Source organism: Cupressus sempervirens, chromosome 5, assembly GCF_028749045.1.
Source record: "Cupressus sempervirens isolate cs-2001-9-10 chromosome 5, ASM2874904v1, whole genome shotgun sequence".
Classification (NCBI taxonomy): domain Eukaryota; kingdom Viridiplantae; phylum Streptophyta; class Pinopsida; order Cupressales; family Cupressaceae; genus Cupressus; species Cupressus sempervirens.
In genome coordinates this window covers 690317158-690335104 of record NC_143122.1, presented here as the reverse complement: position 1 = coordinate 690335104, position 17947 = coordinate 690317158, and the positions used below count along the sequence as shown (strand labels likewise).

General features: G+C 40.1%; 1 pseudogene; it reads right to left on the bottom strand.

Annotated features, from left to right (window-relative positions):
- LOC149557833 (disease resistance protein Roq1-like) overlaps positions 1-17947 on the bottom strand; it is a 32612-nt pseudogene that overhangs the window by 13516 nt on the left and 1149 nt on the right.

The following is a 17947-nucleotide window of genomic DNA, read 5'->3' as shown; positions in this document are numbered from 1 at the left end:
GAGAAATCAGAATATCACCAAAAATGGCCTGCTCAAGTCTTACAAACACAGAGTCTGGGATTTTCTTGAGGGTTTCCAAGCATTTAATATTCAGAGCATTCCTAGGAAAGGAAATAAATATGCTGATAGACTTGCAGCAGTGGGGGCATCTTATGATGTGCCAAGGAATCTTGGGGAAGATAAGAAGAAACAAATAAGGGTGGTAGTAAGGCCTGCTGTTCCTGATAATAATACTCATTGGCAAGTGTTTGAGTCTGATGAGCAGATTGTGAGTTTCTTGCAGAGTGAAGCAGAATTTTTAGAAAGAAATCAGTCAAGACTACAAGATCTCTATGGTGATCAGATCATTCACCTCAGCTCCAACAAGTTGCCCAAGGGTCTCATTACCTTGGAGAGTGTCTTTAATCCTGATGATTAGACAAGAGGCGAAGGAATAAATCTAGCTGCAGAAAAGGATGATCATGCTCCAGTTACTATTGCTGATGGAAAATCTCTTAACATGGGGAAGGTATGTTCTGAAGCTGAGCAAGAAAATTTCATTCATCTATGTCAAGAATTTAGTGATGTATTTGCTTGGTCATATGATGACTTAAAGGGGTTTGACCCTAGTTTGTTTCAGCATACCATAGATTTGGTTGATAGGGTCAAACCAGTAAGACAAAAGCAGAGGCCAATGAATCCCAAGATTGAACCCTTAATGAGGAAGGAACTATCCAAGTTGATTGAAGCTAACATAATTTTTCCTATTAAACATTCATCATGGGTAGCTAACCTTGTCCCTGTGAGGAATAAGAATGGAGAAATCAGATTGTGTGTGGACTTTAGGGATCTTAACCAGGCTTCCCTTAAGGATCACCATCCTCTCCCTTCTATGGAGCAAATTCTATCCAAGGTCAGTGGGTCAAGGAGATTCTCTTTTCTTGATGGGTTTTTTGGTTATAACCAAGTGCTGGTTAAAGAGTCTGATAGATACAAGACAACATTTACTACTAAATGGGGCACCTATGCTTATTGCAAAATGCCATTTGGATTAACAAATGCTGGTGCCACATTCCAAAAGGCAATTGAGGTAGCTTTCAAAAGATTAATTGACAAGTTTGTCTTAGTATACCTTGATGATATAACTGTGTATTCCAAGAATGTAGAAGATCATCTTGATCATTTGAGACAGGTATTTCTAAGATGTAGAGAGTTTGGGGTTTCTCTCAACCCAGCCAAGTGTGTCTTCGCTACAAACCAAGGAAAACTATTGGGACACATTGTATCTAAGGATGGATTGACCATTGATCCAGAAAGAACAAAAGCAATACTTGCCCTTCCTCTCCCTAAACACAAGAAGGGGCTGCAAAGTTTCCTTGGTAGGATAAATTTTGTAAGAAGGTTTATTCCTAATCTTGCTACCATGGTGAGACCCCTTACAGCCATGCTCAAGAAAGATATGGTCTTCTCATGGACCAAGGAGGGGAAGGAGAGTTTTGAAAAGATCAAGGCAGCAATAGCATCGGCCCCTACCCTCATGAACCCAAATTTTGAGAATGATTTCATCCTCTACACTTTAGGTGGTGAGTCAAGTATTTCTACTGTCTTGACTCAAACAAATGACAAGAATGAGGAGCAGCCCATAGCCTTCTTTAGTGAAGGGCTCAAGGAATATGAAGATAAGTATAGCTTTGTTGAGAAGCAAGCCCTTACATTCATTAGAGCCTTGAAGAAATTCAGACACCTCTTATCCCATAATAGGATCCATTTCTTGGTGCCCCATGCAAGTGTAAAAGACTTCCTATTAAACAAAGATATCAGTGAGAAGAGAGTTGGATGGATCACTAGGGTAATGGAATATGATGTTGACATTCAGATTACCAAATTGGTAAGAGGGAGAGGATTATGCAAAGAAATGTTAGGCAAGAATAGATTTCCACAATCAGATAAAGTATGAAGATACGCATTCTGGATTCGATTGTGTGCCATTTTTTTGCATAACATTTTGAATCACACTCTGTGATTCATCATCAGGATATGAATAGCTAGAGGAGAAAAAATGTTGCTATTCATATCCTGATGATGAATCACAGAGTGTGATTCGAAATGTTATCCAAAGAAATGTTATCAAGTTAGGATTCAGATGAAGAAGCTGCTATGGTAATTACAGAGCAGCAGGAGGAAAGAAATGTTAATGCCCCAAGGAGCTGGATGGATGACATGAGGAACTTTTTATCAGGGAATGGATACCCTCAAGGATTGGACAGAGCTTCAAGAAGACAATATAGACTACAATCCATTCCCTATGTTGTGATTGATGATATCCTATTCAGGAGGGATTTTAATGGGACCCTGTTGAGATGTGTTGAAGAGGATCAGGCTGAAAGGATGATTAAAGAACTCCATGATGGCCCTGATGGTGGCCACTTCTTTGCAAGAACAACTGCCATGAAGATCATGAGGGCTGGTTATTACTGGCCATCCTTGTTTCATGATTGTCATAGGTATGTGAGAAAATGTGAGAAGTGCGCTTTCTTCTCAGGCAAACAGAGACTTGCAGTTCTTCCTCTTCATCCCATTCAGGTGGATCAGCCCTTCACCTAGTGGGGGTTGGATTTCATAGGCCCCATTAATCCTCCATCTAGTGCAAGTCATAAATGGATCTTAGCTGCTACTGATTATTTCACTAGGTGGACAGAGGCAGTTGCCTTGAAGGATGCTACAGAGCCATCAATTGTTGAATTCCTTGATGGAATTGTATCTAGGTTTGGAGCTCCTTCTACTATCATCTTAGATAATGCCAAATCTTTTTTTGGAACCCAGATTTGTGCATGGGCAATGAGTCACAATATCTATCTGAGCACATCATCAAATTACTACTTGCAGGGTAATGGTTTGGTTGAATCCTCCAATAAGAATCTAATCAGAATCATAAAGAGAATGATAGAAGACAACCAGAGGGCCTAGCATAAGAAGCTAAGAACTGCTCTATGGGTTGATAGGATAATGCCCAAGAGATTTATTGGGAATTCACCTTTTGTGTTGGTATATGGTAGGGAGGCTAGACTTCCAATCTCATTGGAATTCCCATCCTTGGAGTTGGCTCATCAGGTGGAACTAATTGAAAATGATGCCATGTTTGTAAGAATGGCAGAACTAATTGAGCTGGAAGAAAAGAGAAACAAAGCTATGAAAACCTTGGAGATACACCAGCAACAGATGAAGAAGAGTTTTGATAAGAAGGCAAGGGCCAGAATCTTCAGAGAAGGAGATTTAGTTCTCAAGTGGGACTCAGACAGGGAAAAACCAGGAAGGCACTCCAAATTTGATCCACTATGGAGTGGCCCTTATCTGATCTCTAGTTGCAAATAGGCCAATGCGTTCCAGCTAAGCAGGCCAAATGGTGAAGTTCTGCCCATTCCAGTCAATGGGATCCATTTGAAGCCCTGTTTCTGAAGGATTGTGAGTCCATGTACATAGTTAGCCTAGCCGCTTCCTGTTCATTCCTATTTGCAATAAGTGCGTGCGCACATGGCTCTCTTCTTGAGTCACCAGTTTCCAAATTTTGATAAGTCTCAGGTTGCTGAGGAGGTCCTATTTTTTGTTTTCAAGTCGCAAGATAGAGCCAGAGTTCAACAGTTCTTTAATGTTTTGATTTCCTCTTTTAGGGTTAGGGTTTCTTGCAGCTCTCAGTTTTGTACCTTCCAGGCCCTCTTTTTCGACTCCATGGCCCAATGGATCATTCTCAGGCACTGGTCGTGCATCGAGAAGGCTCATGCCCCCTACGAGTCACCAGAAGCGTTGCCTCTAGTTTTGCCGCCAAGGATTCAAATTTTGAAAGTGCGGCTCATGCAACGGTTAGCCTTGAATTAATATTTTAATGTTGCAACCCGCAAGTTTCTGGCTGTCAGATCTAAGCAGATCGATGGTTGGCGCCATCATGCTATAAAGAAAATGCACGATATTTATGATAGCGCGATGACGCCCTAAAGACACGTTGCAGAGGTGGGTCCAGCGTTCGGCGGGTCAGAAAAGTTCCACGGTGCCTTGTCCGCTATGTCGCTATCGCATAATAGTAGGAAAATCTCCATAACGACATAGCGCCCAGCAGAAATAGTCACGGTAACAAGTTTCAATGACCGACGTGATCAGGTGTTCTGGCGACGAATCAGGAGAAACCACATGTGCCAGGTTAGAGTTCCTGTCGGCACGGCTAACATAGTCGAGGGTTACGTTCACCACCGTCGGATCAGCTCGGATCAACAGTAAGCGCCATCGCACTATGGTAGAGATGCGCGAGGGTTATGACAGCGACATTGCACCCTGATGCCACGTGTCAGGTGGGGCCATGTCACAGGGCGATGCCAGGTGTATCAACATGGGCCAGGTCTCACCAAGGATTGCCAGGTGTCATTCAGAGTCCGATCGCAGGTCTCAGAGTACGGCAGGTCAGGGGTTTCATGGTGGCGGGAAGATAGTTTCATGGCCCGAAAGTTTGAAAACACGGTGAGGCGCTATGGCGCCAACGGAAAACCAATGCATTTTCTGATGGCGACATAGCGCCCAAATGGAAAGTTCACCGTGGTGAGGAAGGATCAGGCAAATGGGTCCCGTCGGTACTCTGCAACGCAATCTGTCAGCCCTGCGTCAAGGTAACGAATCAGATGGGGACACACATAAATCTCAAGGCACGCTATTAGTGGGCGCTATGGCACTCTGGGAATTTGGTCTTGATTTTTGCATAGCGACATGGCACCTAGCTAACACGTGGTCGCTTTGCAGATCAGGTCTTGGGTTGTCAGCTAGTCTTCATCGAACCAAACAGGGAAGTGCCATGCGTATGAGTCAGTGCATAGCATACAGTGGGCCCACTAATCTCAGCATGAATGGCGAGTCTTCACAATTGCTGGATTCGTAGGGATCTAAGACTGGCGCTGTCTCGCTGTCGAGAATTGCCCAGGTGTTAACATCGACAACATAGCGCCTGTGCGCCACGTGTCTTGGCAGGGCCACATTTCATGCTGCCGGTGCGGTCAGATTTAAGTGACCAACAGATCAACGAGGAGACGCCACGTATCAACGGGCTCAATGAATCACGAGAAAAGGAGGGTCGCAGGAGGGAGATTTTGTGACTGTCAGATTGGAAAGGATTGATGGCAGGCGTCATCTCGCCATGGCGAAGCTGTGAGTTTTTTAGCATAGCAACTTGGCGCCCTTTTGCCATGTGTTGGTGGGGTCAAGTCTCGCCAGGATGCGTCGCTGAGGTGGTGCCAAACAGGATGGGCCCAGTCGCGGATTGAAGGGTCCACGGCGAATCAAGAATTGCCACATATGCCTAGTCAGGGCACAGACATGTCGTGGGACAAGGTTCTTGATGCAACCAGCATATTGCAGGGGCGAGTTCTACACCGTCAAATCTGCGAAGATCAGCGACGGGCGCTATCTCGCCATGGAGAAGTCGCGCAAATTTTATGATAGGGAGTTAGCGCCCATTCGCCGCGTGCCCTCGTGGGCCTAGATTTGGATGCACAGTTAACATCGCAGTTATGATTGACAGTTAAGTTGCCAGGTAAATGATACAGTCAGGTTGGGCATCGCAGTGACAGTTTGGTACCACCACGGATAGAGATAACTGTTGGGCACTATGTCGCTATTAGGAACTTCAGGGCATGGCACACATAGCGACATAGCGCCCAGTCAAACATAAAGGTGTGGTCAGCGCATGAAGAAGACTGCCAGGGTGGCAAAGGGGAAGAAAGTGATTGCCCCACGTGGCCCAGTTAGCATGTGGACCCGGTTGAATTTTTTTTTGACCCTGTTGTTTTGTGAACCAGAAAGGATAGAAATCATTTATTTATTTTTTGCCGTGGATCTGATTTCATAATCAATTGCCACCAACTCAGAATGAATATCAGGTGTAGAGGGACACTCCATCTATCTAGTTGATCCATCTACCATGTCAAGGAATGTTGTGGCGCCATTTCTATCTTCTCTAGGCTCTTTCTCAGAAAGATATGAGATTTCTTGGTATGCAAGCCAGGATTCAATCAGATCTTTGATTGGATTCTCAAGATGGGAAGTTAATGCCAGTAGGTAGGAAGTAAATGTAACACATAAATCTTCAAGTTATGCCTGATCTATAAAGGCAATTTTGTGATTCTGTTCCCGAGGGGACTCTTCCTGATTTTCTCTACTACTGCTTGTAGACTTGCAGTGTAGAATCCCTGTGTCTCTGAGCTACATAGCATCCTGTGTCATTATTTTCAGTGGTCAATGTGTATGTGCTTCATTTTTCCTTTCATTGATGCATTATTGAGATTAGTGGTCCACATACTGTATCTATCTTGGCCTATTGGATAATATACAAGTGAAATCTTCTTTTCCTGGTGTCATTCAGTTGGTTTTTTGATCTGTATGTGATTATTGATCGATATAAGTCTGGACGTGTATGACTTTTGGATGTTACCCTAGCTCTGTAGTGCATATATGGGTAGGAATGGGTCTGAACACTCTATTTTGGTGCATCACCGCCTTAGATTAGACTAGGAGGATTTGCCTTAGTGCTCTCTTTCTCCATTTTCTCCTGAGAATAGATAGGTGTGCCCTGACAGTAAGAGGAAGCTGGCCTTCTCCGGAGACTCAACCTCATAGTTCAAGTCCCACAGCTTGAAGGTTGTTTCCATGTTTCACTAGGTTGTCCTCGCGCATAAGCCTTGGACAAGGGTGCAAATCTAAGTGACAACAGTAAAGTATCTCGTCCACTAACAACTTGAACAAAGACACTCCATTATTTAGTAAACCCATTTAGGGCTATTCTCACTAGCTCGTCATCACTAGGGCTATCTCCAATAGCTACTAACTCATCCTTGACAAGTTTGAGCCTGGTGAGGTAACTTGTGACGTCTTCTCCCTGATTCATTCGGGTATTCTTTAGCTTCTCTCTGAGAATCAACTTCCTCTTGGTGGTAGCATTCTGGTATAGATTCAAAATGGCATCCCACATCTTCTTTGCTGTATCTAGCTCTGCGATATGTGGAACAATATGATCCTTGACACCATCAAGGATAATCCTCCTCATTTTGGCATCGTCCTTCCTATATGTTACAAGTTGGGTTGCATCCGTTTGTATAGGTACAACACTAGTAGCATAATCCTTGATACCATTCTCTTCCAACAATAAAGAAATTTTGGCCTTCCAGACACGAAAATTTGAGGCACCATCGAATCTATCCTAATCTCTCAAACCAGTTGAAGCCATCTCAAGGGTTTAAAGCAATAATAAATCTAAAGAGATCAAAATTTCTTTCCTGGGGCAAAACTCTTCTACCCTTAACTAGGCTTTGATACCATGTGAAAAATTTAACTATTGCAATCACTGATTATTAATCTCTTATCATAAACGCTTATTAAACTGCTCAAAATAAATTCCCAGCTAATATTGAAAAATAACACAACTACAACTTCACTTATAAAATATGAAAAGAAATGCACAACACAATGAACACAATATTTTCGGAAAAATTGTCCCTAGAAAAACCCCTAAGGGAAAACTAGTTCTACAAATGAGAAATTATATTAAACTTCAGCAAATCAAGAGATACAGAATTCCTCGCCTCTTACTAGCAGAACTTCGACAACCTCCTAATTTCTCCCGCTGATATTCCCCACTGCTATCGCCATGCTAACACTGTGCCCTTGCTAAGACTGCAAGACTGTTTGCTAACACTGCAAATGTTTCTCCAAATTTCTTGTTTGCCAAATGCCCCCTAGACCCCCTTTTATACTACTCTCGTTGGTAAACCAACGACCGAGATTGATTTACAATTGACGGTGGAGATATAAAACAAATTACCAACTCTAACAAAATTGGTTTCTAGTTGCTTCTAAAAGAAGTCAATTATTTAATAAATAAGTTTCTTTGCTCTAACCAATTTTTTAGCAAAAACAATTAGATACTAAATAATAGCATTTGGACAAACAGCTATCCAAGCTAACAAAAAAAACAATCTAAGCCCCCTGGATATCCAGCTGCCAAACAATCAATTTCATCTAATCGCATGGGAACTTCATATGCCACGCATTCTAGCTTTCTAACTTCTTTCACAATAGAATATGTAATATTCTTCAATAGCATGTCCTTGTGTCTAGATACATAAGAAACAACAACAACAAAATGAAAAGAAAAATATCATCCTTCAATAGTTGACTTTATACATAAAAAGCATCTATGGCCTGGAAAGCTAGAGCCAGAAAGAAAAATAGAATGCATTGATCGAAGCAAGATGAGTGTGTGGGGTTATTACTCCTCATTATCGACAATGTGACTGATATTAGTTCAAACACGGTATGGTGCATCCTTCCACTCATGAAGCTTTTTAGATGCGACTCTACCCTTCTTTTTGTGCCGTTCAAATGTAGCAACATAGACTCCTTTTGCATACCGGACATCTTTAGGCTTGACATGGTAGAAAATGGGAATGATCTTGGTGCCTGTTCTACACATAAATGATAGCTCCTATAAGCAACACCATGATTGTACATAATTCTCTGAAAATATAGCAATATGAAGGGAAGCATTCTTCATTCCTCCTTCTAACTCAATAGGCAAACCTATGAGAAATATATTACCAACCCTAAATAACAATTTCACAACCCTGAATAATGCTCGGCAAAAACTATTGTTGAGTGCCAATTTTGCTCGGCACCATAAGGAGCCGAGTGGCAGGAGAGTGCTAAGTGAGCTCAGCAAATGAAGAACAACTTAGCACCAATAGATGCCGAGTGACCTCGGTAGTGTGGACGCCAAGTGAGCTCGGTAGCCACTAGAGGGTGGAGCTTGGTAGAAGAAGGTACCAAGTGAACTCGGTAGAATTGCGGGGTGGAGCTCGGTAGAAGAAGGTACCGAGTGAGCTCGGTTCAAATTGAAAAAATATAACTTAGAAAAATTTCAACGTGAATGTTTCCACCATTAAAACTAGAAAGTCAAAGCTTGAAACTTCCAAACAAACTTCTCAAATGCAATGAATAGAAGAAGAACAAAGAATTCTAGTGTGTCTCCTTGCTTTCTATTAAACTTTGATTAAATCATTACAAAATCTGGAAGCATTCGGCTTCAACCAGAAAATCCTAAAATAACCCTAGAACTTTAAACAACTTCAATACTTCAAAAAACTTTAAACTTGCAGCTCTAATGGCTGCATACAATAATGCTTAGAGCAATCACTACTTCAACAGGATGAATTCAACAAACAATAAATTTACAGAATGACCAAAGATGCAGGCACGAAATAAACTTCTATCTATCTTTGCACTCTGACCAATAGATCTGCTAATCACTTCTTTCCTCTTTGCAACTTCTAATCTCTTCTCTGCTATGTTGAACTTTTTCTCTCTGTCTCATAAAATGAATGAATCAAACATTCCTTTTTGTCTTTGGCAATATAGTTTACCCCTCTTTTCAGAATTTCAAAAAACTCACCTACCGCATTCATGTTTTTTGTCTGTTCTGCAATCGATCAGGGGTGGTAGGTGAGCATTTGACTCTAGGGACAAATGTCAATATGCATTTAATATTCCAACACTCCCACTTTGTCCCAAGCCAAACAAACAAGAATCACTACTGATCCAAATCAACTACGCCAAGACACTCTCTTAGGTGTACAAAACTTCCAATGCCTAATGGCTTTGTGAAAATGTCTGCTAGCTGCTGCTCAGACTTACAAAATTCCATTTTGATATCTATATTCTTCACAAACTCTCTGATGAAGTGATATCTGATCTCTATATGTTTGCTTCTCCCATGGAAGACTAGATTCTTGGACAATGTAATAGATGAGATGTTGTCACAATAAATTGTGGTTCCAGCCTCTTGCCTTTCATTCAAATCTGTCAAGATCCTTCTTAACCAAATAGCTTGACATTCTACTAGATTTTCTGCTATGTATTCAGCCTTTGCTATAGATTGAGCAACAATAGGTTGCTTCTTGGATGCCCATGGAACTGCACCTAATCCCATATGAAACATGTATCTAGAAGTGCTCTTTCTATATTCTATACTCTATCCCAATCACTATCTATATAATCTACCAACTTGAATTCATTTGCTGTAGTATACAAAATTCTAAATTCCTTGGTACCTTTTACATACCTTAGGATCCTCTTTTTCACTTGCCAATGAGAATCCTTTGTTGTTTCCATAAATCTGGAAATCAAACTTATTGCATGCATTAGGTCTGGCCGAGTTGCAATCAAATACATCAAACTTCCAATCATACACTTGTATTGTTAGAATCTGAAAAGATTAATAACCCAAAAAACTAGTGCAAAGAGTAAATATCTAAACTATGAATGCAAATGATACAAAATCAAAATAGCATCATAGAGTTAGTCTCCAAGAGAGTAATGAAAATGCTGGAAGAAAAATAGCATTAAGAGGATGCAAAAATAAGAGATATCCAAATACAAGCCAGGTAGCATGCTTATATAGGCTAGGAAGAGGGAGGAGGTGGCAACACCAACCAATGAGGAGCAACTATCTATCGGACTAAAGATAGCAAAGTATCTTCCCAAGATAGCTAATGGATACTTACATGTAAGAAGGTGATACCTCACAACCATTCACCTAATAAGACATGCTTTATTAACCTAAGCGAGATTATTAAAAGTGTAGGAAAAACCTAGCAAAATAGGAAAAATAAAAAACTACACTAACACCACCCCATAAGCGAAGCTTAGGTGGATGTAGAAATGGGTCCCGACAAGTCAAGCCTAATGAGGTACCCATGTACATAAAATTCCACCAAAAGAGAGAGAAAAGAGACTCCCCAAAGAAAATTAGGACTCCAAGTGAGAGGAAGTGCCCCCCCCCCCCCCAAAAGATGAAGCATCCCATACCCCCAGCAAAGCTTGTAAATTTTTTCCGGTAGATCCACTTACATCGAACAATTTTTCTTCCCTTAGAAAAAGGGACAAGATCCCAAGTGTGGTTCCTCATCAAGGAACTATACTCTTCCTGCATAGCTGTATCCCACTTAGAAATACCAGAAGCCTCATGAAAGGACTGTGGATTTGAGGCAGTAGCAATGAAGATATGTAGAGCATCCTGGAATTGTGAACGAGTCTGCTTGGTGTCTGATGGATCCCCAATCCAATCACCTGCAAACTGCAAGGTCTGTCTAGCCCAAAGTGGATCAAAAGATGGAGAATCTAGAGAAGAATCATCAACCTATGAATGATGACTAGGAAAGGAAGGAGGTGAGTCCTCTAAATCACTCTCTGCATCAGAAGTGGAGGTAGAAGACTGCTCAAGTGAATCTGACCCATTAGAAGATCTATCATGTATTCCAAGTGACTCCAATGTCAAAGTAGAAGGCAACCTTGTGACCATGCTCTGCTGGTTAAGCTAATGCAACTAGTGGAAGTTAAGATGGCCAAACTGCTCATGCCATAATCTGCTCACATCATTAGAGTGAGTGAGTGAAACAGTCAAAGGAGGATCAAGAACAAAGTGAGAAAACATATAGAGTCGTGACTGATGATCTGCTCTCCCAACTGCAACTATAGAATCATTGTGCAACTCACATATCTCCACTGAACTAGAAGTGAACTCAACCCGCTTACCTAAACATGTGTGAGTGATTTGGTGTACCGATTGGAGATTAGTTGACAATGAGGGTACATAAGGAACATCATGGAATGTACCATCCCCCACATCAACAGACCCTCTCCCACACACCTCAACAAGAGTGTTATCACCCATCAAAATAGAAGGCATAGTACACGGCTCCAAGGATGCAAGTTCTTCCTTAGATGAAGCCATGTGGTGTGAAGCACCTGAATCAAGAACCCAAGTGGATGGTGAGGAAGCAACTGCAAAAAGAGCCTTGTCCTTTCCTTTCCCCTTGCTGTTTTCTTTTTCCTTGTTAGAACCTTCATTAGAACTTTTTTTGATAGACTCAGGAACACTGATATTATTCTTCTCAAGAATGTATGTCAAGCAATCAAGTTGTTTCTGCAAACATTTATGTTCACCATGACCAGGTCTTTTACAATAGGCGCATTTGACCTTTTCTTTCTTAGGCTTATCGCCCTTGGAAGATGGTGTATCAATAGTTGCTTTTGAAGAAACCAGCATCTGATCCTTCTTCTCCTGACTATTCTTTTGTTTCTTGTCCTTACTATTGTTGTTACTACTTTGTCCTTGTTGTTCTTTTGTGCCTTGGTTAGCAGCCAAGACATGTGACTTAAAGGACTTAAGAATGCCCATCTGGATTAGCTTGTCCTATTCTCGAGTGAGTTTGACAACAAAATCATCTAAAGATGGCATGGTGAATTGAGTACCAAGTGCACCCTTAGTAGCATAGAAGGTAGAGACAAACACAGAATATTCTGAACTTAGTTTAGAGAGAATACTAAGAATCAGTTGTTCATCTTTCTTTTCAATTCCACATTGTTTTAACTGCAGCCTTAGTGGTTTCAATTTGGTGAAGAAATCTTGGATTGTGTTGAAATTGCCTGGACTCAAACGAATTAATTCATTTTCCAACATATGACCCCTCATTGAATCTTGTGTGCCAAATAGTGTCTCTAGCTTTGTCCATACTTCATTTGGTGTATCCAAAGACACAATTTGAAATAGAAAGTGAGGAGAAACAGACAAACACAATGTTCCATATGCCTCATCACATTTGTTAAACCACTTAGGCTTATCTTCATCTTTAGTAGGTTCAGTTTCAAGTCCCATAGTTATCCTATTTAATCCAGCTTTCTTTAAGTGAATTGTCATGCATGATTTCCACTCAAAGTAGTTGTATGGAGTTAGGATGGGCATATTTGTTTGATCCATGATGAAAAAATTTAGAGAAGAAATGCTAAAAAGAAGAGAACCCAGCCACGACAATTCCCCCCGCTTTTTACTCAATCAAAGAACCCACCCCCAAAGAAATATTATTTAGCACTTTATTTTAGTGCGTTTACAACTACCAATAGAAAGAAATACTTAGTTGTCTTTATTTCAATGCATTACGAACCCTCATGAAGAGCTTATGCTAGAAGTGAAACTTGGGCACAATAATCAAAAAAACAAATAGCACCACTGCAATCTACTCGAAAAATCATGCACTTTCAAAAAAAGAATCGCCTCGATATGAGGTCGTATGAGAAATTTATGATCCTCTGAAGTTTCCAAAGTGAGAACTGTGCACAGTCATGGCTGAGAATCTGCAATTTCTAAAGAATTCATGCATGAAAATCAAAAAACAACTCCACTAGTGGATAGAGCACAAAAAAATAGACAAGTTCATAACAAGAATCATCAAAATTGGAGTCCGTATGAGCAAGAATGAGACATTTGAAAATTGCATTCAAATCTGCGACTGCCAATGGAGAGGGGTATGGCTGTAGCTTTGCATGCTCGATTCTGAAAAATATACAGCTTGCATGCAAAATATAAAAGATACCCAGATGGTTTTCTGGGGCTGCGAACAAAACCCAGAAACCGTTTCTCTTGCTGATCTACAAAAGATGTTTCTGTAGTGTAAATCATACGCCTTTAACAGTAAAAAATGGCTCCAAAAATCAAAAGACGACCCCAGCAACCAAAATATGACATGCAAATGCTGGATCAGCTTCTTAAGTCCACCAATGACATGTTGAAACTTGTAAAACTGATTAAAAACTCCAAATATGCAAGTTGGTTGTCAGATTTGAGATTGAAACCCCAGAGAAAAACTGTTTTTGTCAAAACTTTTTTGATTCTTATGATCATCCAATGATGCAAGAGAAGAGCATACTTCATTTTTCAAAAAACTACAATAAAGTTTATTTGCCCCCCTCGAATCTCTCAAATAAGGAAACCAAAATCTACTCTTGCACATAGAAAAGCTCTAATACCATGTTAGAATCTGAAAAGATTAATAACCCAGAAAACGAGTGCAAAGAGTAAATATCTAAACTATGAATGCAAATGATACAAAATCAAAATAGCATCATAGAGTTAGTCTCCAAGAGAGTAATGCAAATGCTGGAAGCAAAATAGCATTAAGAGGATGCAAAAATAAGAGATATCCAAATACAAGCTAGGTAGCATGCTTATATAGGCTAGGAAGAGGGAGGAGGTGGCAACACCAACCAATGAGGAGCAACCATCTATCGGACTAAAGATAGCAAAGTATCTTCCCAAGATAGCTAATGGATGCTCACATGTAAGAAGGTGACACCTCACAACCATTCACCTAATAAGACATGCTTTATTAACCTAAGCGAGATTATTAAAAGTGTAGGAAAAACCTAGCAAAATAGGAAAAATAAAAAACTACACTAACATGTATAGTGTTGGATTCACTCTCTTGCTAGAGTCTTCCTTGCTCAACTTCAGACCTATTACTGTTGGTGTTGGGGCTGCCTTAATGTTCTACATTTTAAATCTCTCCAAGATCTGCTCTGCATATTTTTCTTGAGAGATGAAGATGCCATCATGCATTTTTTTTACTTCTATGCCTATAAAGTACTTTAAGAGACCAAGGTCTATCATCTCAAATTCATTTTTCATGGCCTCTTTGAACTCACCAATTAGAGCCTTGTCATTACTCATAAAACCCAAATCATCTACACACAAGACAACAATCAATACATTTCTATTTGTTGCCTTGATGTAGAGAGTAGGCTCACCATTGCTTTTGCTAAAGCCATTGCTCATCAAATATGAGTCAATCCTACTATACCATGCCCTTGGAGCTTGCTTGAGCCCATAAAGAGCTCTCTTCAAACTATATACTTTATGTTCTTCACCTACAACTTCATAACCAGGTGGCTGCTCCATATAGACTGCTTCCTTCAATACACCATTTAGGAAGGCAGACTTCACATCCATTTGAAATACCTTCCATTTGTGCTAAGCTGTAATTACTATGACAATACGCACAGTTTCCATTCTTGCAACTGGGGCATATGTCTCATTATAATCTCTGTCATACTATTGTTTGTAGCCCTTGACTACCAGTCTTGCCTTATACCTATCAATCTTGCCTTTAGCATTGCATTTGGTCTTGTAGACCCATTTCACTCCAATCACTTGTCTTGTGGGAGGCAAATCAGTTAGCTCCCATGTCTCATTCCTTTCTATAGAATCTATCTCCTCATCCATGGCCTTACACCATTTCTTCTCCTTAACAACTTCTCCAAAATATATTGGATCACTATGAGAAAATAATGCAAAATTAACACTCTCATCATAATCTTCATACCTTTCATCTTGTTATATCTGCCTAAGACTCTTAATCTTTCTTGGTAATAGGAAGGAGAGTGTGGGATTAGAATCTTCACTACTGTTGCTTTGTCAACTAGCTCAGTCTTCACTATTACTCGACATTGACACTCGATCATGCCTAGAGGAGCTCGAAAATGACTAAAGTTGCTTGCCTTTTCTTCTATCTGCTCCTTCTTCTTGTTGTTCATCAGCATCTTCTTCATTCATAATTGGAAATTTACTTGAGGTGCTCTATGATTCATTCATCAGTCTATACCATGACTAATTTTCAAGAAATTCCACATCTCTTGAGAGAATCATCTTATTGCTGAATGGGTGATACAATCTGTATGCCTTTGATTTTGAGTTGTACCCTATGAAGATGCACTTCACACCTTTGTCATCCAATTTCTACCTTTTCTCTTTAGGAACATGTGCATATGCAACACATCCAAACACCCTTAGGTGTTCAACTATCCATCTTCCTCTTGACCATTCTTCCATTGGAATTCTATCATGGATTGCTTTTGTAGGACACCTATTAATTAGGTAAACTATTGTTACCACAACCTTTGCCCAAAATTTAATTGGGAGACCTTTCTCTTTCATCATGCTCCTTGCCATTTCAACAATGGTTCTCTTCTTTCTTTTAACCACTCCATTCTACTGTGGTGTATAGCTGGTTGTGAGCTCTTTCTTTATGCCATATTTTTTGCAAAAATTTACAAAAGAATTAGAGTTATACTCCCCTCCTCTATCTGATCTTCGGACCTTGATATAGTGTCCACATTCTCTTTCAGCCTGGGCTTTAAACTCAAGAATCTTATCAAATGCTTCAGATTTAGATTTCAAAAAATAACCCCATGTCCTATGACTGAAATATCAATAAATGTTATAAAACAAGTACTCCCCCTAATAGAAGTAACTTGCATAGGACCGACTAGGTCACTATGCACTAACTCTAATGGATATCTAGCCCTCTTCGAATTTATAGGATTAAAGGGAAGCCTATTTTGCTTACCCAAACTACAAGCCTCACACTTGTGACATGAATTTCCTATACGTGGCAAACCTTCTACCATTCTTTTATTTGATAATGAATTTAAACAAGCATAGTCAAGATGACTGTACCTGAGGTGCCATAGCTATGAAGGGTCTTCAATCACACTCCTTAGAGCTTATTGTGTGGGAGGTGCAACACCAACTTGAGATAAGAAACATGTCTCTATCCTCAAGGGAAATGTTCTGTTCTTTGTCATTTGAACTACCGCAAGTAGGTTCTTACTCCCATCCTTTTCATGAATGACACACGTGTCATTCTCCATCAGCACTTTGTATCCATTTTGAATGAGCTGACCAATGCTCATCAGATTGTGCTTCATACTAGGGGCAAAATACACATTTTTTATTTCTTTCTTCTCACCTTGCTTGGTGTGGACCATAATAGATCCTTTGCCCACTACTAGTAGGGTTCCATTATTACCCAATTTAATCTCAGATTTGAAACTCTTGTCAATGAATGAAAACAAGATTTCATTACCACTCATGTGGTTGCTACATCCACTATCGAAGTACTAAACCTCAGGGCTTCCTTCTTCACCAACATTACACATGATGAAGGTAGTGGCATTATTTCCACTTCCCATGTTCACATCAACCACATTTTCTTGTCCTCATTGATCATTTTGCTTCTTCCAACATTCACTTGCATAATGCCCATATTTATGATAGTAGTAGCATTCTACGTTACTCCTATTTAAGTTGTAGTTTTTCTTAACTCTTCTTGAAGTATTTTGTGAGCTACTTGTTCCATCTACTGTTCCTGAGCTTTCTGTTGCAACATTTCTTTGTCCTCCATTACCTCGGCCTCTACCTCTGGTGTTTCTGCCTGAGACATTTCTTCCTCTCCCCCTTCCTCTTGGATTTGAGTGAGCCTTGAATGCTTCCTCTTGGGAAGAAGAAGATTTAGATTTGTTGATCCTATGCTCATGGGTTTGAAGAATACCCATCAACTCATTCATCATCAAAACAATGGGGTCTTTTCCCTTTTCTATGGTCATCACCAAATTGTCATATTTATGAGGTAAACTCCTTAATATCTTTTTCACTATCCTCTTCTCTTGATAGTCTTCTCCATTTGACTTTAGTTGGTTAATCACATTAGAGGTCCTTGAACTGAAATCCACAACTGATTCATTTTCTTTCATCTGAAGGTTCTCAAACTCCCTCCTTATATTTTGTAGCTTTATTGTATGGACTTTATTAGTCCCCTTGAAGTTTGTCTCAAGGATATCCCATGCTTCCTTTGCATAATTTTCTATTGCAATTTTGGGAAAAACTGTCTCTATCATTGCTACTTCAATAAGACTTAATACTTTAGCATCCTTCCTCCTTGACTCTTTCAATTGATTCTTCCGTGCATTTGTGAGAGTAGCATAGTGAGCTGGGTTTGTCACATCATTGAATCCATTAACCAAAAAATCCCACAAATCATTAGCAACCATTATGATTTTCATTTTCTTTGCCCATGTATCATAATTTTGTCTATTGAAGGGTGGTGGCTGCTGCCATATCTTTCCTGCATCTCCTGCCATGTCAAATACCCCAAGAAAAAATTACCCTAACTCACTTTGGATGTGGGGCCTCAAAACTCTGATACCATGTGACAAATATATTACCAACCTTAAATAACAATTTCACAACCCTATTAAATGCTCAGCAAAA